The sequence below is a fragment of the Artemia sp. Qi Xiang Cuo genome, chromosome 1, assembly GCF_049724085.1.
Source record: "Artemia sp. Qi Xiang Cuo chromosome 1, ASM4972408v1, whole genome shotgun sequence".
Lineage (NCBI taxonomy): Eukaryota > Metazoa > Arthropoda > Branchiopoda > Anostraca > Artemiidae > Artemia > Artemia sp. Qi Xiang Cuo.
The window spans coordinates 67,176,982-67,203,568 of NC_142794.1; positions in this window are offsets into that span (position 1 = coordinate 67,176,982).

Genomic DNA, 26,587 nt, shown 5'->3' on the forward strand with positions numbered 1-26,587 from the left:
CAAAAAGTTGTAAATTAAATTCATGGTGAAGAGGATGAGTACTTCAACTTGTAAAATGGATTTAAGAGGAGTATTAAGAAAGGAACTTGTTCTGAAGAGATATAATAAAGCCTTTGGAAAAGTTTTGCTTGGTTTTGCGGTGTGCAAAAAGTCGTAATAAAGTAAAGTTGTGGTGAAAAAGATGAGTACTGCAACTTGTAACATTGGTTTAGTAGGGATATTAAGTAAAGAGATTGTTTTTAAAAGATATAATAAACCGTTTTGAAAAGTATTGCTTGATGTTGGGGTATTCAAAAAGTTGTAAAGGAAAGTTGTGGTGAAAAGGATGAGTACTTCAACTTGTAAAATTGGTTTAGGAAGGACATTAAGAAAGGAACTTTTTCTGAAAAGATATAAAAAAGCGTTTTGAAAAGTATTGCTTGATGTTGGAGTATTCAAAAAGTTGTAAAGTAAAGTTGTGGTGAAAAGGATGAGTACTTCAATTTTTAAAATTGGTTTAGGAGGGACACTAAGAATAGAACTTGTTCTGAAAATATATAAAAAAGCCTTTTGAAAAGTATTGCTTGATGTTGGAGTATTCAAAAAGTTGTAAAGTAAAGTCATGGTGAAGAGGATGAGTACTTCAACTTGTAAAATGGATTTAAGAGGAGTATTAAGAAAGGAACTTGTTCTGAAAAGAAATAATAAAGTCTTTTGAAAAGTATTGATTGATATTGGGATGTGCAAAAGGTCGTAAAGTAAAGTTGTGGGTGAAAAGGATTAGTACTTCAACTTGTAAAATTGATTTAGGAGGGACATTACGAAAAGAACTTGTTCTGAAAAGATATAATAAAGCCTTTTGAAAAGTATTGCTTGATGTTGGGGTATTCAAAAAGCCTTAAAGTAAAGTTGTGGGTGAAAAAGATAAGTACTTCAACTTGTAAAATTGGTTTAGGAGGGATAAAAGAAAAGAACTTGTTTTGAAAAGATATAATAAAACCTTTTGAAAAGTCTTACTTTGAGTAAGAGTATTCAAAAAGTCGTAAAGAAAAATTTTGGGTAAAAAAGATTACCACTTCAAATTTTAAAATAAGCTTAAAAAAATATATAACGTAAATAACTTGCTATGAAGAGGTATATTAAAGATTTTTCAGAATTATCGATTGATGTCTGGGTGTGCAAAGTTATAAAGTAAAGTTGTGGGTGAAAAAGATAAGTACTTCAACTTGTAAAATTGGTTTAGGAAGGACATTACGTAAAGAACTTGTTCTGAAAAGATATAATAAAGCCTTTTGAAAAGTATTGCCTTATGTTGGGGTATTCAAAAAGCCTTAAAGTAAAGTTGTGAGGGGAAAAAGATAAGTACTTCAACTTGTAAAATTGGTTTAGGAGGGATAAAAGAAAAGAACTTGTTCTGAAAATATATAATAAAGCCTTTTGAAAAGTATTGCTTGATGTTCTAGTATGCAAAAAGTCGTAAAGTAAAGTTGTGGGTAAAAAGATGAGTACTTGAACTTGTAGAATTGGTTTAGGAAGGACATTACGTAAAGAACTTGTTCTGAAAAGATATAAAAAAGCCTTTTGAAAAGTGCTGCTTGATGCTGGAGTATGCAAAAAGTCGTTACGTAAATTTTTTGTAAAAAGACTGAGTACTTCAACTTGTAAAATTGGATTAGGAAGGACACAAAGAAAGGTGTTGGTTCTGAAAAGATATAATAAAGCCTGTTGAAAAGTGTTACTTGATATTGGGGTATTCAAAAAGTTGTAAAGTAAAGTTTTGGTGAAAAGGATGAGTACTTCAACTTGTAAAATTGGTTTAGGAAGGACATTAAGAATAGAACTTGTTCTGAAAAGATATAAAAAAGCCTTTTGAAAAGTATTGCTTGATGTTGGGGTATTCAAAAAGTTGTAAATTAAATTCATGGTGAATAGGATGAGTACTTCAACTTGTAAAATGGATTTAAGAGGAGTATTAAGAAAGGAACTTGTTCTGAAAAGAAATAATAAAGCCTTTTGAAAAGTATTGCTTGATGTTGGGGTGTGTAAAAAGTCGCAAAGTAAAGTTGTGGGTGAAAAAGATGAGTACTTCAACTTGTAAAATTGGTTTAGGAGGGACAGTACGTAAAGAACTTTTTCTGAAAAGATATAATAAAACCTTTTGAAAGTATTGCTTGGTCTTGGGGTATTGAAAAAGCTTGAAAGTAAAGTTGTGAGGGGAAAAAGATAAGTACTTCAAGTTGTAAAGTTGGTTTAGGAGGGATAAAAGAAAAGAGCTTGTTCTGAAAAGATATAATAAAGCCTTTTGAAAAGTATTGCTTGATGTTGGAGTATGCAAAAAGTCGTAAAGTAAAGTTGTGGGTGAAAAGGATGAGTACTTCAAGCTGTAAAATTGGTTTAGGAAAGGACATCAAGAAAAGAACTTGTTATGAAAAGATATAATAAAGCCTTTTGAAAAGTACTGCTTGATGTTGGAGTATGCAAAAAGTCGTAAAGTAAAGTTGTGGGTGAAAAAGATGAGTACTTCAACTTGTAAAATTGGTTTAGGAAATACATTACGTAAAGAACTTGTTCCGAAAAGATATAAAAAAGCCTTTGAAAGTATTGCATGGTGTTGGGGTATTAAAAAAGTTGTAAAGTTGTGTTGAAAAAGATGAGTACTTCAACTTGTAAAATTGGTTTAGGAAGGACATTAAGAAAGGAACTTGTTCTGAAAAGATATAAAAAAAAAGCCTTTTGAAAAGTATTGCTTGATGTTGGGGTATGCAAAAAGTCGTAAAGTAAAGTTGTGGTGAAAAGGATGAGTACTTCAACTTGTAAAATTGGTTTAGGAAGGACACTAAGAAAGGAACTTGTTCTGAAAAGATATAAAAAAGCCTTTTGAAAAGTATTGCTTGATATTGGGGTGTGCAAAAAGTTCTAAATTAAATTCATGGTGAAGAGGATGAGTACTTCAACTTGTAAAATAGATTTAAGAGGAGTATTAAGAAAGGAACTTGTTCTGAAAAGATATAATAAAGCCTTTTGAAAAGTTTTGCTTGATGTTTGGGTGTGCAAAAAGTCGTAAAGTAAAGTTGTGGGTGAAAAAGATGAGTACTTCAACTTGTAAAATTGGTTTAGGAAGGACATTACGTAAAGAACTTTTTCTGAAAAGATATAATAAAGCCTTTTAAAAAGTATTGCTTGGTGTTGGGTTATTCAAAAAGCCTTAATGTAAAGTTGTGGGTGAAAAAGATGAGTACTTCAACTTGTAAAATTGGTTCAGGAGGGACATTACGTAAAGAACTTGTTCTGAAAAGATATAATAAAGCCTTTTGAAAAGTATTGCTTGATGTTGGGTTATTCAAAAAGCCTTAATGTAAAGTTGTGGGTGAAAAAGATGAGTACTTCAACTTGTAAAATTGGTTCAGGAGGGACATTACGTAAAGAACTTGTTCTGAAAAGATATAATAAAGCCTTTTGAAAAGTATTGCTTGATGTTGGGTTATTCAAAAAGCCTTAATGTAAAGTTGTGGGTGAAAAAGATAAGTACTTCAACTTGTAAAATTGGTTTAGGAGGGATAAAAGAAAAGAAATTGTTCTGAAAAGATATAATAAAGCCTTTTGAAAAGTATTCCTTTATGTTGGGGTATGCAAAAAGTCGTAAAGTAAAGCTTTAGGTGAACAAGATGAGCACAAATTGTAAAGTTGGTTTAGGAAAGGACATTAAGAAAAGAACTTGTTCTGAAAAGATATAATAAAGCCTTTTGAAAAGTACTGCTTGATGTTGGAGTATGCAAAAAGTCGTAAAGTAAAGTTGTGGGTGAAAAAGATGAGTACTTCAACTTGTAAAATTGGTTTAGGAAATACATTACGTAAAGAACTTGTTCCGAAAAGATATAAAAAAGCCTTTGAAAGTATTGCATGGTGTTGGGGTATTAAAAAAGTTGTAAAGTTGTGTTGAAAAGGATGAGTACTTCAACTTGTAAAATTGGTTTAGGAAGGACACTAAGAAAGGAACTTGTTCTGAAAAGATATAAAAAAAAAGCCTTTTGAAAAGTATTGCTTGATGTTGGGGTGTGCAAAAAGTCGTAAAGTAAAGTTGTGGGTGAAAAAGATGAGTACTTCAACTTGTAAAATTGGTTCAGGAGGGACATTACGTAAAGAACTTGTTCTGAAAAGATATAATAAAGCCTTTTGAAAAGTATTGCTTGATGTTGGGGTATTCAAAAAGCCTTAAAGTAAAGTTGTGGGGGAAAAAGATAAGTACTTCAACTTGTAAAATTGGTTTAGGAGGGATAAAAGAAAAGAACTTGTTCTGAAAAGATATAATAAAGCCTTTTGAAAAGTATTGCTTGATGTTGGAGTATGCAAAAAGTCGTAAAGTAAAGTTGTGGGTGAAATTGATGAGTACTTCAAGTTGTAAAATTGGTTTAGGAAAGGACATTAAGAAATGAACTTGTTATGAAAAGATATAATAAAGCCTTTTGAAAAGTACTGCTTGATGTTGGAGTATGCAAAAAGTCGTAAAGTAAAGTTGTGGGTGAAAAAGATGAGTACTTCAACTTGTAAAATTGGTTTAGGAAATACATTACGTAAAGAACTTGTTCCGAAAAGATATAAAAAAGCCTTTGAAAGTATTGCATGGTGTTGGGGTATTAAAAAAGTTGTAAAGTTGTGTTGAAAAGGATGAGTACTTCAACTTGTAAAATTGGTTTAGGAAGGACATTAAGAAAGGAACTTGTTCTGAAAAGATATAAAAAAAGCCTTTTGAAAAGTATTGCTTGATGTTGGAGTATTCAAAAAGTTGTAAAGTAAAGTTGTGGTGAAAAGGATGAGTACATCAACTTGTAAAATTGGTTTAGGAAGGACATTAAGAAAGGAACTTGTTCTGAAAAGATATAAAAGAGCCTTTTTAAAAGTATTACTTGATGTTGGGGTATTCAAAAAGTTGTAAATTATAGTCGTTGTGAAAAGGACGAGTACTTCAACTTGTAAAATGGAGTTAAGAGGAGTATTAAGAAAGGAACTTGTTCTGAAAAGAAATAATAAAGCCTTTTAAATATTATTGCTTGATGTTGCGGTGTGCGAAAAGTCGTAAAGTGAAGTTGTGGGTGAAAAAGATAAGTACTTCAAGTTGTAAAATTGGCTTAAGAGGGACATTAAATAAAGAGCTTGTTCTGAAAAGACATAATAGAACCTTTTGAAATGTATTGCTTTATGTTGGGGTATGCAAAAAGCCTTAAAGTAAAGTTGTGAGGGGAAAAAGATAAGTACTTCAACTTGTAAAATTGGTTTAGGAGGGATAAAAGAAAAGAACTTGTTCTGAAAAGATATAATAAAACTTTTTCAAACGTATTGCTTGATGTTAGAGTATGCAAAAAGTCGTAAAGTAAAGTTTTGGTTGAACAAGATGAGTACTTCAACTTGAAAAATTGGTTTAAAAAATGATATTAAGAAAAAAACTTGTTCTGAAAAGATATAATAAAGCCTTTTGAAAAGTATTGCTTGATGTTTGAGTATGCAAAAAGTCGTAAATTAAAGTTGTGGGTAAAAAGATGAGTACTTGAACTTGTAAAATTGGTTTAGGAAGGACATTACGTAAAGAACTTGTTCTGAAAAGATATAAAACAAGCCTTTTGAAAAGTATTGCTTGATGTTGGTGTATTCAAAAAGTCGTAAAGTAAAGTTGTGGTGAAAAGGATGAGTACTTCAACTTGTAAAATTGGTTTAGGAAGGACATTTAGAAAGGAACTTGTTCTGAGAAGATATAAAAAAGCCTTTTGAAAAGTATTGCTTGATGTTGGGGTATTCAAAAAGTTGTAAATTATAGTCGTTGTGAAAATGACGAGTACTTAAACTTGTAAAATGGGGTTAAGAGGGGTATTAAGAAAAGAACCTTTTCTAAAAAGAAAAAATAAATCCTTTTGAAAAGTATTGCTTGGTTTTGGGGTGTGCAAAAAGTCGTAAACTAATGTTTTGGGTGAAAAGAATAATTACTTCAACTTGTAAAATTGGCTTTGGAGGGACCTTACGTAAAGAACTTGTTCTGAAAAGATATATAAAAGCCTTTTGAAAGTATTGCTTGGTGTTGGGGTATTCAAAAAGCTTTGAAGTAAAGTTGTGGGTGAAAAAGATAAGTACTTCAACTTGTAAAATTGGTTTAGGTGGGATAAAAGAAAATAACTTGTTCTGAAGAGATATAATAAAGCCTTTTTAAAAATATTGCTTGATGTTGGAGCATGCAAAAAGTCATAAAGTAAAGTTGTGGGTGAAAAGGATGAGTACTTCAAGTTGTAAAATTGGTTTAGGAAAGGAAATTAAGAAATGAACTTGTTATGAAAAGATATAATAAAGCCTTTTGAAAAGTACTGCTTGATGTTGGAGTATGCAAAAAGTCGTAAAGTAAAGTTGTGGGTGAAAAAGATGAGTACTTCAACTTGTAAAATTGGTTTAGGAAATATATTACGTAAAGAACTTGTTCCGAAAAGATATAAAAAAGCCTTTGAAAGTATTGCATGGTGTTGGGGTATTAAAAAAGTTGTAAAGTTGTGTTGAAAAGGATGAGTACTTCAACTTGTAAAATTGGTTTAGGAAGGACATTAAGAAAGGAACTTGTTCTGAAAAGATATAAAAAAAAAGCCTTTTGAAAAGTATTGCTTGATATTGGGGTATTCAAAAAGTTGTAAAGTAAATTTGTGGTGGAAAGGATGAGTACATCAAATTTTAAATTTGGTTTAAGAGGGGTATTAAGAAAGGAACTTGTTCTGAAAAGATATAATAAAGCCTTTTGAAATGTGGGGGGCCCTTCTCTGTCTCAAGTGGGCACAAAAAAGTATTAAAAAATGGGGGGCAAAAAAGTTGGGGGGCTCTTTGGGGCCCCGGGGGACTTTTGGGGGCCTGGGGACCATTGGGGGCCCGGGGGCCTTTGAGGGCCTGGAGCCTTTGGGGGCCGGGGGGTTCTATCGGGGTTGGGGTAGGGGGGTCGGGGTCCTTTGGGGTTTGGGTAGGGGGGTTGTTGGGGTAGGGGACCGCACAAGACTTTTCAAATGGAACTTGTGTATTATAATGACCACAGAGTTTCACTCTCAAATCATCTTCTAAATCATCTTCTAAAATCATCTTCTAAAATGCCTCAAACGGTTTCGCTTGAATCATCTTCTAAAATTTCTCAAACGGTTTCGCCCAAATAATCCTTAAACGTAATTTCTGCGTGTTCCTTTTGTTTTGGCATCCCTGCGCTGTCAGATTTGAAATTCCTAGGAAACCCTTTCTCGCGTTAATCTCTTCATCTCATAGATGTTCCTAACTATATTATTATGGTTTCGATAGAATATTAATTTATCTCTGTGACCTAAAGATCAGAGAAGCCGTATTTAAAAAAGGATTTTTCTATCTCTTTAGACTCCCGCATAATTCCAAGATAACAAGTGGATAATTATGTCAGGAATTTCTAATTCCTGAAACTAAAGATCGAAGAAGCCATATTTAAAAATAGAATATTAATTTATCTCTGTCACGTAAGATCTGAGAAGCCATATTTAGAAATATAATTTCTATCTCTTTGGAATCCCGTCTAATTTCTAGGAAACAAGTGATGTCATTTCTAATTCCCCTTTCGTAGATCAATAATTCCCCTCGATTATGCAAATCAATTTCTCAGAAATTCTGCCCCCTTTTATGTAATCAATTTCTCAGAAATTTAGTTCCCCTCTTGTGGATCAATACATTGTCTATGTGATCCTGTTTTCTGTTATCGAATCAATACATTCCCCCACCGATTATGTAAATCAATTTCTTGGAAATCCACTTCCCCCTTGGTTGCGTAATCAATTTCTCGGAAATCCACTTCCCCCTTCGTCGATAAATAAACCCTGAAAATACATCAAAGTGAAAAAAATCCTGTTTTTTCATTCTCAGTGACAAAAACCATAAAAATATACATAAAATGTGTAAGCTCAGTGCAGGGTCCCTCCTACTAAAGCAACTAGAAACCCTTCAACTTCAATATTATAAAAATGTTTTTGGCGTACACAATACAACACATAAGTTAGTTTTAAAAGGTGATCTTCTTGGTATATTTAACCTGAAATTGAAAAGATATACCCAAATCATCAAATTTTGGTTAAGACTTCTAGAACTTCCCAAGACTAGACTCGCCCGAGCAGCATATGAAGATCTTCTCCTTCAGTGTAACAAAACATCATAGACAGCACAAATCAAAAGGATATTAGATGAGAATGGATTTTCAAGTTCGTGGGAGAAGGGAAAAGGGCCAGAAGATCATGAAAAGCTCTTCAAGGAATATAGTGCAAGACTTGAAGAACAGGAAGTGCAACTATGGCAAGCAGCTGTGGACAAATCTCCGAGTCTTACTTTGTATAGAGAAGTAAAAGAGAATTTTAGTCAGGAGTTTTATTTCAAGCTGGGATTGCCCATTAAATATCTGAGGATTTGGATTCAGATTCGAGCAAATTGTCTTCCAATTTATGCTAAGGTTGTAAGGAAAATGAGGGAAGGTCCAGAGGCCGGGTGTAGTTGCTTGAGATGTGGGGAAAATGATTATGGGTTGGGCCATTTCCTCCTCCGGTGTAAGCAACTCTCTCATTTAAGGGGATTAATTATCCAGGAGGGGGAAGATAGGCTGCTTTGTGAGTTAATGAGGTCTAGGACTCCCTGTTATATTGTGGCAGTAGGAAATTCTGTATTGATGGGAAGGATGTCAAATGAAGTGTAATTTTTCTTTAGTATTTGTCTTTATGTATATGGCTTGAATTGGCTTTTAAATACAGATTATTATTATTATTATAGTACTTTGGTAATGCGTTACTTTTTAAAAACACTGAGTCTAAAGGCATTAAATATTTTGGGGTTTGATACCAAGTTCAAAACTGTCGATATTGTTAAAAAATATCCGTCCAACGCCTCGGCATTGCTCAACAGAACTAAATGCTGGGAGTTTACATCTTAGTTTTTGCAAGTAGGCTTTGTTTTGTGTATTTTTTGTAATAAATAACTTTTTTCATTTTTATATACTTTTACTTTAATTGACATACTTTTTCCATTGCCCTTAGAAAATTGTTTGTCTCTAAGCCTCTCATTGCCTCTGTCTCTAAGCCTGTTTGTCTCTCATTAAATAAAAAAAAAACAAGTTGTTTTCAAATTAAAGTAAGGAGCAGCATTAAAACTTAAAACGAATATAAATTATTACGTATATGATGGGGGCTACCCCCTCCTCAACACTTCACTAATCACACTACAGTTTTTCGGCACTTTAAAAATGTTACTTATTGTTCTAATTAAACGACCCTTGTGTTTCAGGAGTTATTCTTAAAGAATTGGGACGAAATTTAAACTTTAGCGCAAAGAGCGAGATGTTGAGGAGGGGGCAACCCCCCTCATATACGTAATAAGTTCTGTTCATTTTAAGTATTAATGTGGCTCCTTACTTCCAGTTGAAAAACTCGTTTTTTTCTGATCGTTTTTAAATAACGCCAGGATATCTGGCTCCACCTCCATGGGAAAACCCTCTTACTCATAGAAATATCCTCTGGATAATTTGGTTCATGTAAAAATTTACCCTGGACAATTACCCTTGGCATCTCCACGCGTAAAATTAAATTGGTAAAGAGAAAGCAACACATATAAAGAAATTTCGTATATGGATTCTGGTAAATCCACCCAGTGTAAAATTTTCTTTCAAAATTTCCCATCCCCCCTGGAAACTATCCTCCTCACTGAAAATTCTCCCATCATAAAATTTGTCCTCCCCTCCCTACCCGAAAAATGTATGCATACTTCTTTGACTTACTTGACTTGACTTAAGGCTCCTGCCGAGGGTTCGGCGTAGAGAATGATGAGACCAGGCGCCTCCAGGTTGACCTATCGCTTGCCAGGCTCTCAGCTTTTTCCACCGGGATGTGGGCTTGGGCGAGGAATTCATCGGCTTTGTTTTTCCACCTAGTGTGTGGGCGTCCTCTGGGTCGTTTCCATCCGTGTAGGGTGGGGTCGAAGTCAAATGCGACCCGTGCTGGGGCGTCGCGTGGCATGCGAAGGAGGTGGCCGTACCACCGAACAGTACGCTGGGCGAGCTTCGTCGCGAAACGAGTTCAAGCCTTGTGTGACAGGAGAGTCTGGTTGCTAACGAAGTCAGTCTAGTGAAGTCTTTCGACTCTTCAGTGGTGTTTCGTCTGAGTAACTTCGACGGCGCTGAGGATAGATTTGGAAGCTGAGCATGTTACCGCTCCATACAGCAGGACAGTACTGACGGACGCATTGTAGATGCGCGTTTTGGTAAAGCGGCTTATGTTTGGCTTTCGCCAGATGCTGCTAAGCCTCCCAACAAGTGCTGAAGCTTTGGCAATTCGAGATGTAAGCTCTTTTGTGATCAAGCCATCATTCGACAGAATAGATCCCAGGTAAGTGAAGTCTTCAACCACATCTACTCGGTTGCTTCCGATGTTGACTTCCTTTACAGTAGAACGGAACGTGGGGGGCTCAAGGAGCATAACTTTAGTTTTCTGCCAGTTGATCTTCAGTCCAACTTTTGAGGCTTCTTCTGAAAGCACCTGGAGAGCTTTGGTCATCTTATCGACGGTGCTCGCAACTAGCGCTATGTCGTCGGCGAAGTCAGCATCAGAGAGTACCTGGTCTCCGAACTGAAGACCGAATTGAAGGCGATTCATCGTGCTGGCCATAACATGGTCTATGACGCAGTTGAAAAGCTCGGGAGCGGCGGCACAACCCTGCCGGACGCCAGTCCTCACCGGGAATGTGGGACTGCGTCTTCCATTGACTTTCAAGCAGCTTTCCGTATCCTCATACAGCTTTTCAAAGAGTGAGCAATATTTCTTGCGTAGACCCGTAGTTCTTAGTATCAGCCAAAGTGAACGGCGATCAACAGAATCGAAGGCAGCCTTAAAGTCCACGAATGCGATGTACGCTTTTTGAATTGAAGAAATTTAAAATTGAAGTAGAACTTTTTATCTTCCGGGAAAATATTCACAACTATGGTATTACTTTTTCTATCTTCCATCGAAAAATTTAGAATAGAACTTTAAATTTCTTTATATCTTTGTGAAATAAAGAAGTGAAGTGGAAGATCTTTATTTTCTCGGGAGAAATTAGAATTGAAGTGTGTTCTTTGGTAAAATTCAGAAGAGAACTTGGACTTTTCTATCTTCTATGAAAAATTTAGAACAGAACTTTAAATTTTTCATCTCTTTGAGAAAGATCTGAACTGAAGTGGAAAATTTTTATATTATTTGGAAAAATAGAATTGAACAGTAACTTATTTCTTTTTCATTGAGAAAATTTAGAATTAAACCGGAACCTTTTATCTTTAAGCATTCGCATCTAAGGTTTAACTTTTTCTATCTTCTACGGGAAAATTTAGAATGGAACTTTAATTTTTTATGTCTTTGGGGAAATAAGAACTGAAGTGGAAGCTTTTTTTTTCTATGGGGAAATTAGAATAGAAGTGTGTTCTTTGGTAAAATTCAGAATCGAAGTGGAACTTTTCTATCTTCTATGAAAAATTTGGAACATTATTTTAAATTTTTTCCTCTCTTTGAGAAAGATCTGAATTGAAGTGGAAAATTTTTATATTATTTTGGAAAAATAGAATTGATCAATAACTTATTTCTTTTTCATCGAAAAAATTCAGAATAGAACTTGAACTTTTCTTCACTTCGTTGAGAAAATTTAAAATTGAAGTAGGACTTATTATCTTCGGGGAAAATATTTTACAACTATGGAATAGCTTTTTCAATCTAATACATAAAAATTTAGAATAGAACTTTAAATTTCTTTATGTCTTGGTGAACTTGAAACTGTAGTGGAAGATTTTTATTTTCTCAGCAGAAATTAGAATTGAATTGTGTTCTTTGGTAAAATTCAGAAGTGAATTTGAACTTTTCTATCTTCTATGAAAAATTTGGAACATTATTTTAAATTTTTTCATCTCTTTGAGAAAAATCTGAACTGAAGTGGAAAATTTTTTATATTATTTGGAAAAACAAACTTGATCAATAGCTTATTTCTTTTTCTTTGAGAAGATATGGAACAGAAGTTGAACTTTTCTTCGCTTCGTTTTGAAAATATAAAATTGAAGTAAAAATTAATATCTTCAGGAAAAACACTCAAAGCTATGGTAATACTTTTTCGATCGTTCATCGAAAAATTTAGAATATAGCTGTAAATTTCTTTATGTCTTTGTAAAATAAGGAATTGCAAAGGGAGATTTTCATTTTTTATCGAGAAATTAGTATTGAATTGTGTTCTTTGGTAAAAATCAGAAGAGAATTTGGACTTTTATATCTTCTATGAAAAATTTAGAACAGTATTTTAAATTTTTCCTCTCTTTGAGAAAGATCTGAACTGAAGTGGTAAATTTTTATTTTCCCTGGAAAAATAGAATTGATCAATAACTAATTTCTTTTTCATTGAGAAAATTTAGGATCGAAGTGGAACTTTTTATCTTGTAATAAAAATTTGGAACATTATTTACAATTTTTTCATCTCTTTGAGAAATATCTGAATTGAAGTGGAAAATTTTTATTTTCCCTGGAAAAATAGAATTGATCAATAACTTATTTCTTTTTCATTGAGAAGATTCGGAATAGAAGTTAAACTTTTCTTCACTTCGTTTAGAAAATATAAAATTGAAGTAGAGATTTTTATCTTACGGAAAAACATTCACAACTATAGTAATACTTTTTCTATCTTTCATCGACAAATTTAGAATAGAACTTTAAATTTCTTTATATCTTTGTGAAATAAAGAAGTGAAGTGGAAGATTTTCATTTTCTCTGGAGAAATTAGAATTGAAGTATGTTCTTTGGTAAAATTCAGAAGAGAACTTGGACTTTTCTATCTTCTATGAAAAATTTAGAACAGTATTTTAAATTTTTCATCTCTTTGAGAAAGATCTGCACTGAAGTGGAAAATTTTTATTTTCCCTGGAAAAATAGAATTGATCAATAACTTATTTATTTTTCATTGAGATAATTCAGAATAGAACTTGAACCTTTCTTCACTTCGTTGAGAAAATTTAAAATTGAAGTAGAACTTTTTATCTTCCGGGAAAATATTCACAATTATGGTATATCTTTTTCTATCTACTACGGAAAAATTTGGAATTTGTAAAATTGGCTTAGGAAGGATATTAAGAAAAGAAATATGTTCTGAAAAGATATAATAAAGCCTTTTGAAAAGTATTGCTTTATTTTGGGGTGTGCAAAAAGTCGTAAAGTAAAGTTGTGGGTGAAAAAGATGAGTACTTCAACTTGTAAAATTGGTTTAGCAAGGACATTACGTGAAGAACTTGTTCTGAATAGACATAATAAAGCCTTTTGAAAAGTATTGCTTGATGTTGGGTTGGGCAAAAAGTCGTAAACTAAAGTTGTGGGTGAAAAAGATGAGTACTTCAACTTGTAAAATTGCTTTAGGAGGGACATTACGTAAAGAACTTGTTCTGAAAAGATATAATAAAGCCTTTTGAAAAGTACTGCTTGATGTTGGGGTATTCAAAAAGCCTTAAAGTAAAGTTGTGGGTGAAAAAGATGAGTACTTCATCTTGTAAAATGGGTTTAAGAGGGGTATTAAGAAAGGAACTTGTTTTGAAAAGATATAATAAAGCCTTTTGAAAAGTACTGCTTGATGTTGGAGTATGCAAAAAGTCTTAAAGTAAAGTTGTGGGTGAAAAAGATGAGTACTTCAACTTGTAAAATTGGTTTAGGAAGGACATTACGTAAAGAACTTGTTCTGAAAAGATATAAAAAAAGCCTTTGAAAGTATCGCATGCCGTTGGGGTATTCAAAAATTTGTAAAGTAAAGTTGTATTGAAAAGAATGAGTACTTCAACTTGTAATATTGGTTTAGACAGGACATTAAGAAAGGAACTTGTTCTGAAAAGATATAAAAAAAGCCTTTTGAAAAGTATTGCTTGATGTTGGTGTATTAAAAAAGCCTTAAAGTACAGTTGTGGGTGAAAAAGATAAGTACTTCAACTTGTAAAATTGGTTTAGGAGGGATATTAAGAAAAGAACTTGTTCTGAAAAGATATAAAAAAGCCTTTTCAATCGTATTGTTTGATGTTGGGGTATGCAAAAAGTCGTAAAGTAAAGTTGTGGGTGAAAAGGATGAGTACTTCAAGTTGTAAAATTAGTTTAGGAAAGGACATTAAGAAAAGAACTTGTTCTGAAAAGATATAATAAAGCCTTTTGAAAAGTATTGCTTGATGTTAGAGTATGCAAAAAGTTGTAAAGTAAAGTTGTGGGGAAAAGTATGAGTACTTCAACTTGTAAAATGGGTATAAGAGGGGTATTAAGAAAGGAACTTGTTCTGAAAACATATAATAAAGCCTTTTAAAATGTGGGGGGCCCTTCTCTGTCTCAAGTTTGCAAAAAAAAGTAAAAAAAATGGGGGGCAAAAAAGTTGGGGGCTCTCTGGGGCCTGGGGGGCCTTTGGGGGCCAGGGGCCCTTTGGGGGCCCGGGGCCTTTGGAAGCCTGGGGGCATTTGGGGGCTTGGGTGCCCTTTGGGGGCACGGGGCCCTTTGGGGGCCAGGGGGGCCATTGGGGGACTGGGGGGCCTTGGAGGGCCTGGGGGTCTTTGGGGGCTGGGGGGTTTCTTCGGGGTTGGGGTAGGGGGTCGGGGCCCTTTGGGGTTGGGGTAGGGGACCTCACAAGACTGTTCAAATGGAACTGTTGTATTATAATGACCACATAGTTTCATCCTCAAATCATCTTCTAAATCAGCTTCTAAAATCATCTTCTAAAATGCCTCAAACGGTTTCGCTTAAATCATCTTCTAAAAAGTCTCAAACGGTTTCACCCAAATAATCCCTAAACGTAATTTCTGCGTGTTCCTTTTGTTTTGGCATCCTTGCGCTTTCACATTTGAAATTCCTAGGAAACCATATCCCGTGTTAATCTCTTCATCTCATAGGTGTTCCTAGCTACACTAATATGGTTTCGATAGAATATTAATTTATCTCTGTGACCTAAAGATCAGAAAAGCCGTATTTAAAAAAGGATTTTTCTATCTCTTTAGACTCCCGCATAATTCCAAGATAACAAGTGATGTCATTTCTAATTCCTGACACTAAAGATAAAAGAAGTTATATTTAAAAATAGAATATTAATTTATCTCTGTCACGTAAGATCTGAGAAGCCATATTTAAAAATAGAATTTCTATCTCTTTAGAATCCTGTATAATTCCTAGGAAACAAGTGATGTCATTTCTAATTTCCCTTTCGTAGATCAATAATTCCCCTCGAATATGCAAATCAATTTCTCAGAAATTCTGCCCCCTTCTTTTATGTAATCAATTTCTCAGAAATTTAGTTCCCCTCTTGTGGATAAATACATTGTGTATGTGATCCTGTTTTCCCTTATCGAATCAATACATTCCCCCACCGATTATCTAAATCAATTTCTTGGAAATCCACTTCCCCCTCAGTTGCGTAATCAATTTCTCGGAAATCCACTTCCCCCTTCGTCGATAAATAAACCATGAAAATACATCAAAGTGAGAAAAATCCTGTTTTATCATTCTCAGTGACAAATACCATAAAAACATGCATAAATTATGTAGGCTCAGTATCTATTGGGTCCCTCCTACTTGCTTTGCCGGCTGATACCCCCATATTTCTGATCTGTAATGTAGGATAGGAGTAGAAAGGCCCCTATTGATCCCACGCGACACCCCTGCTGCCACCTAAAACTTTTTTTTAATCCCATACGAACACAAATACGGGCATAGAGTCCCTAGGGAGAACACCTGTGCTGTCAGTCCCACGAGAACACCAAATATGGGCATGGAATCCCCAGGGAGAACACGTTTCCGAGAATGTCTCTGGGCGAAGTTAATTAACGTCTGACAGATGATGTCAAGGAGAATTGTTTCCGGGCGAAGTTAATTAACGTCTGACAGATGATGCCAAGGAGAATTGTTTCCGGGCGAAGTTAATTAACGTCTGACAGATGATGTCAGGAGAATTGACTCCAGGCGAATGTTTTGATCTTAGAGATGAAGATATTAACGCGGGAAAGGATTTCCTAGGAATTTCAAATGTGACAGCGCATGGATGCCAAAAACAAAAGGGACACGTTGAAATTACGTTTAGGGATTATTTGAGTGAAAACGTTTTAGACATTTTAGGGAATTATTTCGGCGAAACAGTTAGAGACATTTTAAAAGATGATTTTAGAAGATGTTTTATAAGAAGATTTGATGATAAAACTCTATGGTCATTATAATATACAAGTTCCATTTGAACAGTGTCGTGAGGTCCCCTACCCCAACCCCAAAGGGCTCAGATCCCCCTAAACCCCAAACGGCGCCGACCCCCCTAACCCAACCCCAAAGGGCTCAGATCCCCCTACCCCAACCCCGAAGGAAACCCCCCGTCCCCAAAGGTCCCCCGGGCTACCAAAGGACCACCCGCCCCCAAAAGGGCCCCCGGACCCTCAAAGGCCCTCCCGAGTCCCCAAAGAGCCTCATCCCCATTTTGTTAATACTTTTTTGTGCATTTGAGAAACAGAAGGATCCCCAAATTTCAAAAGGCTTTATTATATTTTTTCAGAACAAGTTTTTTTCTTAATGTCCTTCATAAACCAATTTTACAAGTTGAAGTAGTTATCTTTTCCCCCACAACTTTACTATAAGGCTTTTCGAATACCCCAAGATCAAGCAATACTTTTCAAAAGACATTTCAGAACAAGTTCCTTTCTTTATGTCATTCCTAAACCCATTTTACAAGTTAAAGTAGCCATCTTTTTCCCCTTAACTTTACTTTACGACTTTTTGCACACCCCCTGCATCAAGCAATACTTTTCAAAGGCTTTATTATATTTTTTCAGAACAAGTTCTGTACGTAATTTTCTTCCTAAACCCATTTTACAAGTTAAAGTACTTATCTTTTTCACCACAACTTTACTTTACGACTTTTTTTGCATACCCCAAGATCAAGCAATACTTTTCAAAAGACATTTCAGAGCAAGTTCTTTACGTAATGTCCTTCCTAAACCAATTTTACAAGTTGAAGTACTCATCTTTTCCCCCACAACTTTACTATAAGGCTTTTCAAATACCCCAACATCATGCAATACTTTTCAAAAGGCTTTTCAGAGCAAGTTCCTTTCTTAATGTCCCTTCTAAACCCATTTTCCAACTTAAAGTACCCATCCTTTTTACACACAACTTTACTTTACAACTTTTTTCCACACCCCAACATCAAGCAATACTTTTCAAAGGGCATTTCAGAACAAGTTTTTTTCTTAATGTCCGTCCTAAACTCATTTTACAAATTGAACTACCCATCCTTTCTACCCACAACTTTACTTTACTGCTTTTTTGAATGCTCCAACACCAAGCAATACTTTTCAAAGGCATTTCAGAGCAATTTCTTTTCTTAATGTCCTTCCTAAACCCATTTTACAAGTTGAAGCATCCATCCTTTTCACCCACAACTTTACTTTACAGCTTTTTGAATGCTCCAACACCAAGCAATACTTTTCAAAAGGCATTTCAGAGCAACTTCCTTTCTTAATGTCCCTCCTAAACCTATTTTCCAAGTTGAAGCATCCATCCTTTTCACCCACAACTTTACTTTACAGCTTTTTGAATGCTCCAACACCAAGCAATACTTTTCAAAGGGCATTTCAGAACAACTTCTCCTCTTAATGTCCATCCTAAACCCATTTTACAAGTTGAAGTACCCATCCATTTCACCCACAACTTTACTATACTGCTTTTTTGAATGCCCAACACCAAGCAATACTTTTCAAAAGGCATTTCAGAACAAGTTCTTTTCATAATGTCCCTCCTAAACCCATTTTACAAATTGAAGTACCCATCCATTTCACCCACAACTTTACTTTACAGATTTTTGAATGCTCCAACACCAAGCAATACTTTTCAAAAGGATTTTCAGAACAATTTCTTTTCTTAATGTCCGTCCTAAACCCATTTTACAAGTTGAAGTACCCATCCTTTTCACCCAAAACTTTACTATACTGCTTTTTTGAATGCTCCAACACCAAGCAATACTTTTCAAATGCATTTCAGAACCAGTTCTTTTCTTAATGTCCCTCCTAAACCCATTTTACAAATTGAAGTACCCATCCTTTTTACACACAACTTTACTTTACAGCTTTTTGAATGCTCCAACACCAAGCAATACTTTTCAAAGGGCATTTCAGAACAATTTCTTTTCTTAATGTCCTTCCTAAACCCATTTTACAAGTTGAAGTACCCATCCTTTTCACACACAACTTTACAGCTGTTTGAATGCACAACACCAAGCAATACTTTTCAAAAGGCATTTCAGAACAAGTTTTTTTCTTATTGACCGTCCTAAACCCATTTTACAAGTTGAAGTACCCATCCTTTTCACCCACAACTTTACTTTACAGCTTTTTAAATGCTCCAACACCAAGCATTACTTTTCAAAGGCATTTCAGAACCCGTTAATTTCATTATAGTATTCCTAATACGATTTTACAAGTTGAAGTATTCATTTTTTTAGCACACAACTTTATTTTTCAACTTTTTGAATGCTCAAACACCAAGCAATAATTTTCAAAGGTCATTTCAGAACAATTTCTTTTCATAATGTCCTTCCTAAACCCGTTTTACAAGTTGAAGTACCTATCCTTTTCACACACAACTTTACAAAAGGCTTTTTTATATTATTTCAGAACAAGTTCTTTACGTAATGTCCCTCCTAAACCAATTTTACAACTTGAAGTACTCATTTTATTCACCCAAAACTTTACTTTATGGGTTTTCGAATTTTCTATCACCGTGCAGCACTATCAAAAGGCTTTTTTATTAAATAATTACTGAACACACACAAAGTTATATTAGAAATAATATTTTTCATCAGTGATAAAAATTTTTCTGTTCAAACTAACCAACTTTCTATCAAAGATACACAATTTGTTTGTAGAAGAAACATGTTTCTATCGTGATAACAACTTTTCTGTCAGAAATAAAAAGTTTCGCTTAAAACTAACAAACATTCTCATCAAAGTAATGATATTTTACCTTAATACTAACATACTTTTACTGAACACACACAAAGTTGTCGTAGAAATAATATTTTTCATCAGTGATAACAAGTTTTCTGTTCAAACTAGCAAGTTTTTTGCCAAAGATACCAAATTTTTTCTTATAATTAACATTTTTTGATTGTGATAACAACTTTTGTATCATAAGTAGCAAGTTTTGCTTAACACTAAAAAACCTGCTCATCAAAGTAACAACATTTTACCTTAATACTAACATACTTTTACTGAACTCACACAAATTTCTCTTAGAAATAATATTTTTTGTCAATGATAACACTTTTTCTGTTCGAACTAGCAAATTTTCTGTCAAAGATACCAAATTTTTTCGTCAAATAAACATCTTTTGATTGTGATAACAACTTTTCGGTCAGAAGTAGTAAGTTTTGCTTAACACTAACAAACATTCTCATCAAAGTAATGATATTTTACCTTAATACTAACATACTTTTACTGAACAAACAAAAATTTCTCTTAGAAATAATATTTTTCATCAATGATAACACTTTTTCTGTTTGAACTAGCAAGTTTTCTGTCAAAGATACAAAATTTTTTCTTAGAAGTAACATTTTTTGATTGTGATAACAACTTTTCTCTCAGAAGTAGCAAGTTTTGCTTAACACTAACAAACATTCTCATCAAAGTAACTATATCTTACCTTAATACTAACATACTTTTACTGAACACACACAAATTTCTCTTAGAAATAATTTTTTTCGCCAGTGATAACAGTTTTTCTGTTCGAACTAGCAAGTTTTCTGTCAAAGATACCAAATTTTTTCTTAGAAGTAACATTTTTTGATTGTGATAACAACTTTTCTGTCAGAAGTAGCAAGTTTTGCTTAACACTAACAGACATTCTCATCAAAGTAATGATATTTTACCTTAATACTAACATACTTTTACTGAACACACACAAATTTCTCTTAGAAATAATATTTTTCGTCAGTGATAACACTTTTTCTGTTTGAACTAGCAAATTTTCTGTCAAAGATACCAAATTTTTTCGTAGAAGAAGAATTTTTTGATTGTGATAACAACTTTTCTGTCAGAAGTAGCAAGTTTTGCTTAACACTAACAAACCTTCTCATCAAAGTAATGATATTTTACCTTAATAGTAACATAATTTTACGGAACACACGCAAATTTATCATATAAATTATATTTTTAATCAATTATAACAATTTTTCTGTTTGAACTAGCGAGTTTTATAGGAAATATACAAAATTGTATCTTAGAAGTAACATTTTTGACTGTGATAACAAATTTTAGGTCAGAAGTAGTAAGTTTTGATTAAAACGAACAAACATTCTCATCAAAGTAATGACATTTTAAATTAATACTAACATACGTTTACTGAACACACACAAATTTCTCTTAGAAATAATATTTTTCGTCAGTGATAACACTTCTGACAGAAAAGTTGTTATCACAATCAAAAAATGTTGCTTATACGAAAACATTTGATATCTTTGAAAGAAAATTTGCTAGTTCGAACAGAAAAAGTGTTATCACTGATGAAAAATATTATTTCTAAGAGAAATTTGTGTGTGTTCAGTAAAAGTATGTTGTTATTAATGTAAAATATCATTACTTTAATAATAAGATTTGGTAGTGTTAAGCAAAACTTGCTACTTCCAACATAACAGTTGTTATCATAATTAAGAAATTTTACTTTTACGAAAAAATTTTGTATCTTTTTTAGAAAACTTGCTGGTTCTAACAGAAAAAGTGTTATCACTGACGAAAAATATTATTTCTAAGATAAATTTGTGTGTGTTCAGTAAAAGTATGCTAGTATTAAAGTAAAATATCATTACTTTGATAAGAATGTATGTTAGTGTTAAGCAAAATTTGCTACTTCTGACAGAAAAGTTGTTATCACAATCAAAAATGTTTCTTCTACGAAAAAATTTGGTATCTTGGACAGAAAATTTGCTACTTCGAACAGAAAAAGTGTTATCACTGACGAAAAATATTATTTCTAAGAGAAATTTGTGTGTGTTCAGTAAAAGTATGTTAGTATTAAAGTAAAATATCATTACTTTGATAAGAAGGTTTGTTAGCGTTAAGCAAAAAATGCTAATTCTGTAACAAAAGTTGTTATCACAATCAAAAATGTTACTACTAATAAACAATTTGATATCTTTGGTAGAAAACTTTCTAGTTCGACCATAAAAAGTGTTATCGCTGATGAAAAATAATATTTGTAAGAGAAATTTCTGTGTGTTCAGTAAAAGTATGTTAGTTTTAAGGTAAAATATCATTACTTTGATGAGAATGTTTGTTAGTGTTAAGCAAAACTTGCTACTTCTGACAGAAAAGTTGTTATCACAATCAGAAGAGTTACTTCTGAGAAATTACTCTATATCTTTGACAGATAATTTTCAACCTCAGACAGAAAAGTTTTTTTCATTGATGAAAAATTTTATTTCTGAAAGAAATTTGTGTGTGGTCAGTAAATGTATGTTATTATTAATGTATAATAAGGTTACCTTAACGACAATGTCTTTTAGTGTTAAGTAAAACTTGCTACTTCTGACAGAAAAGTTGTTATCACAATCAAAAAATTTTACTTCTAAGAAAAAATTTGGTATCTTTGACAGAAAACTTGCTAGCTCGAACAGAAAAAGTGTTATCATTGACGAAAAATATTATTTCTAAGAGAAATTTGTGTTTGTTTAGTAAAACTATGTTAGTATTAAGGTAAAATAACAGTACATTCATGAGAATATTTGTTAGTGTTAAGCAAATCTTGCTACTTCTGACAAAAAAGTCGTTATCACAATAAAAAAATGTTACGTCTAAGAAAAAATTTGGTATCTTTGGTAGAAAACTTGCTAGTTCGAACAGAAGCAGTGATATCATTGGTAAAAAATATTATTTCTAAGAGAAATTTGTGTGTGTTCAGTAAAAGTATGTTATTATTAAGGTAAAATATCCTTACTTTGATGAGACGGTTTGTTAGTGTTAAGCAAAACTTGCTACTTCTGACAGAAAAGTTGTTATCACAATCAAAAAATGTTACTTCTACAAAAAAATTTGGTATCTTTGACAGAAAATTTGCTAGTTCGAACAGAAAAAGTGTTATCACTGACGAAAAATAGTATTTCTAAGAGAAATTTGTGTGTGTTCAGTAAAAGTATTTTAGTATTGAGGTAAAATATCATTACTTTGTTGAGAATGTCTGTTAGCGTTAATCAAAACTTACTACTTCTGACAGAAAAGTTGTTATCACAATAAAAAAATGTTACTTCTAAGAAAAAATTTGGTATCTTTGACAGAAAACTTGCTAGTTCAAACAGAAAAACTGTTATCACTGACGAAAAATATTATTTCTAAGAGAAATTTGTGTGTGTTCAGTAAAAGTATGTTAGTATTAAGGTAAAATATCGTTACTTTGATGAGAATGTTTGTCAGTGTTAAACAAAACTTGCTACTTCTGAGAGGAAAGCTGTTATCACAATAAAAAAATGCTACTTCTAAGAAAAAATTTGGTATCTTTGACAGAAAATTTGCTAGTTCGAACAGAAAAAGTGTTATTATTGATGAAAAATATTATTTCTAAGAGAAATTTTTGTTTGTTCAGTAAAAGTATGTTAGTATTAAGGTAAAATATCTTTACTTTGATGAGAATGTTTGTTAGTGTTATGCAAAACTTGCTAATTCTGACAGAAAAGTTGTTATCACAATCAAGAAATTTTACTTTTACGAAAAAATTTGGTATCTTTGACAAAAAATTTGCTAGTTCGAACAGAAAAAGTGTTATCATTGACGAAAAATATTATTTCTAAGAGGAATTTGTGTGTGTTCAGTAAAAGTATGTTAGTATTATGGTAAAATGTCGTTACGTTGATGAGAAGGTTTGTTAGTATTATATAAAACTTGCTACTTCTGACAGAAAAGTTGTTATCACAATAAAAAAATGTTACTTCTATGAAAAAATTTGGTATCTTTGACAGAAAACTTGCTAGTTCGAACAGAAAAAGTGTTATCACTGATGAAAAATATGATTTCTACGAGAACTTTGTGTTTGTTCAGTAAAAGTATGTTAGTATTAAGGTAAAATATCATTACTTTGATGAGAATGTTTGTTAGTGTTAAGCAAAACTTGCTACTTCTGAGAGAAAAGTTGTTATCACAATCAAAAATGTTATTTCTAAGAAAAAATTTGGTATCTTTGATAGAAGACTTGCTAGTTCGAACAGAAAAAGTGTTATCACTGACGAAAAATATTATTTCTAAGAGGAATTTGTGTGTTTTCAGTAAAAGTATGTTAGTATTATGGTAAAATATCGTTACTTTGATGAGAATGTTTGTTAGTGTTAAGCAAAACTTGTTATTTCTGACAGAAAAGTTGTTATCACAATCAAAAAATTTTACTTCTAAGAAAATATTTGATATCTTTGACAGAAAATTTGCTATTTTGAACAGAAAAAGTGTTATCACTGATGAAAAATATTATTTCTAAGAGAAATTTGTGTGTGTTCAGTAAACATTTAATAAAAAAGCCTTTTGAAAGTATTGCTTGGTGATGGGATATTCAAAAAGCCATAAAGTAAAGTTGTGTGTGAAAAGTATGAGTACTTGAAGTTGTAAAATTGGTTTAGGAGGGACATTACGTAAAGAACTTGTTCTGAAATAATATAAAAAAGCCTTTTGTAAAGTTGTGTGTGAAAAGGATAGGTACTTCAACTTGTAAAATGGGTTTAGGAAGGACATTATGAAAAGAACTTTTTCTGAAATGCCCTTTGAAAAGTATTGCTTGGTGTTGTGCATTCAAAAAGCTGTAAAGTAAAGTTGTGTGTGAAAAGGATGGGTACTTCAACTTTTAAAATGTGTTTAGGAAGGACATTAAGAAAAGAAATTGTTCTGAAATGCCCTTTGAAAAGTATTGCTTGGTGCTGGAGCATTCAAAAAGCTTTAAAGTAAAGTGGTGTGTTAAAAGGATGGGTACTTCAATTTGTAAAATGGGTTTAGGAGGGACATTAAGAAAAGAACTGGTTCTGAAATGCCTTTGAAAAGTATTGCTTGGTGTTGGAGCATTCAAAAAAGCAGTATAGTAAAGCTGTGGGTGTAAAGGATGGGTACTTCAACTTGTAAAATGGGTTTAGAATGGACATTTTGAAAAGAACTGGTTCTGAAATGCCTTATGAAAAGTGTTGCTTGGTGTTGGGCATTCAAAAAGCTGTAAAGTAAAGTTGTGGGTGAAATGAATGGGTACTTCAACTTGTAAAATGGGTTTAGGAAGGACATTCAGAAAAGAAATTGTTCTGAAATGCCCTTTGAAAAGTATTGCTTGGTGTTGGAGCATTCAAAAAGCTGTAAATTAAAGTTGTGGGTGAAAAGGATGGGTACTTCAACTTGTAAAATGGGTTTAGGACGGACATTAAGAAAAGAACTTGTTCTGAAATGCCTTTTGAAAAGTATTGCTTGGTGTTGGAGCATTCAAAAAACTTTAAAGTAAAGTTGTGGGTGAAATGGATGGGTACTTCAATTTGTAAAATGGGTTTAGGAGGAACATTATGAAATTAACTTGTTCTGAAATGCCTTTTGAAAAGTATTGCTTGGTGTTGGGCATTCAAAAAAGCAGTATAGTAAAATTGGGGGTGAAATGGATGGGTACTTCAACTTGTAAAATGGGTTTAGGATGGACATTCAGAAAAGAAATTGTTCTGAAATGCCTTTTGAAAAGTATTGCTTGGTGTTGGAGCATTCAAAAAGCTGTAAAGTAAAGTTGTGGGTGAAAAGGATGGATGCTTCAACTTGGAAAATAGGTTTAGGAGGGACATTAAGAAAAGAAGTTGCTCTGAAATGCCTTTTGAAAGGTTTTGCTTGGTGTTGGAGCATTCAAAAAGCTGTAAAGTAAAGTTGTGGGTGAAAAGGATGGATGCTTCAACTTGTAAAATGGGTTTAGGAAGGACATTAAGAAAAGAACTGGTTCTGAAATGCCTTTGAAAAGTATTGCTTGGTGTTGGAGCATTCAAAAAGCTGCATTGTAAAGTTGGGGGTGTAAAGAATGGGTACTTCAATTTGTAAAATGGGTTTAGGACGGACATTAAGAAAAAAACTTGTTCTAAAATGCCCTTTGAAAAGTATTGCTTGATGTTGGGGTGTGGAAAAAAGTTGTAAAGTAAAGTTGTGTGTAAAAAGGATGGGTACTTTAAGTTGGAAAATGGGTTTAGAAGGGACATTAAGAAAGGAACTTGCTCTGAAATGCCTTTTGAAAAGTATTGCTTGATGTTGGGGTATTCGAGAAGCCATATAGTAAAGTTGTGGGGGAAAAGATGAGTACTTCAACTTGTAAAATTGGTTTAGGAAGGACATTACGTAAAGAACTTGCTCTGAAATGTCTTTTGAAAAGTATTGCTTGATCTTGGGGTGTGCAAAAAGTCGTAAAGTAAAGTTGTGGGGAAAAAGATAAGTACTTTAACTTGTAAAATGGGTTTAGGAAGAAAATTACGTAAAGAACTTGTCCTGAAATGCCTTTAAAAAGTATTGCTTGATGCTGGGGGTGTGTAAAAAGTTGTAAAGTAAAGTTATGGGGAAAAGGATGGCTACTTCAACTTGTAAAATGGGTTTAGGAACGACATTAAGAAAGGAACTTGTTCTGAAATGTCTTTTGAAAAGTTTTGCTTGATCTTGGGGTATTCGAAAAGCCTTATAGTAAAGTTGTGGGGGAAAAGATAACTACTTCAACTTGTAAAATTGGTTTATGAAGGACATTAAGAAAAAAACTTGTTCTGAAAAAATATAATAAAGCCTTTTGAAATGTGGGGACCCTTCTGTGTCTCAAATGCACAAAAAAGTATTTAAAAAATGGGGAGGGGGCTCTTTGGGGACTCGGGAGGGCCTTTGAGGGTTCAGGGGCCTTTGGGACGGCGGGGGCCCTTTGGAGCCCGGGGGACCTTTAGGGACCGGGGGCTTCCTTCGGGGTTGGGGTAGGGGGATCGGAGCCCTTTGGGGTTGGGGTAGGGGGATCTGAGCCCTGTGGGGTTGGGATGGGGGACCTCACGACACTGTTCAACTGGAACTTGTGTATTATAACGACCACAGAGTTTCACCCTCAAATCCTCTTCTAAAACATCTTCCAAAAATCATCTTTTAAAATGTCTCTAACTGTTTCGCCGAAATAATTCCCTAAAATGTCTAAAACGGTTTCGCCCAAATAACCCCTAAACGTAATTTCAGCGTGTCCCCTTTGTTTTGGCATCCCTGCGCTGTCACATTTGAAATTACTTGGAAATCCTTTCCCGCGTTAATATCTTCATCTCTAAGATCAAAACATTCACCCGGAGTCAATTCTCCTGACATCATCTGTCAGACGTTAATTAACTTCGCCCGGAAACAATTCTCCTTGACATCATCTGTCAGACGTTAATTAACTTCGCCCGGAAACAATTCTCCTTGACATCATCTGTTAGACGTTAATTAACTTCGCCCCGAGACATTCTCGGAAACGTGTTCTCCCTGGGGATTCCATGCCCATATTTGGTGTTCTCGTGGGCCTGACAGCACAGGTGTTCTCCCTAGGGACTCTATGCCCATATTTGTGTTCGT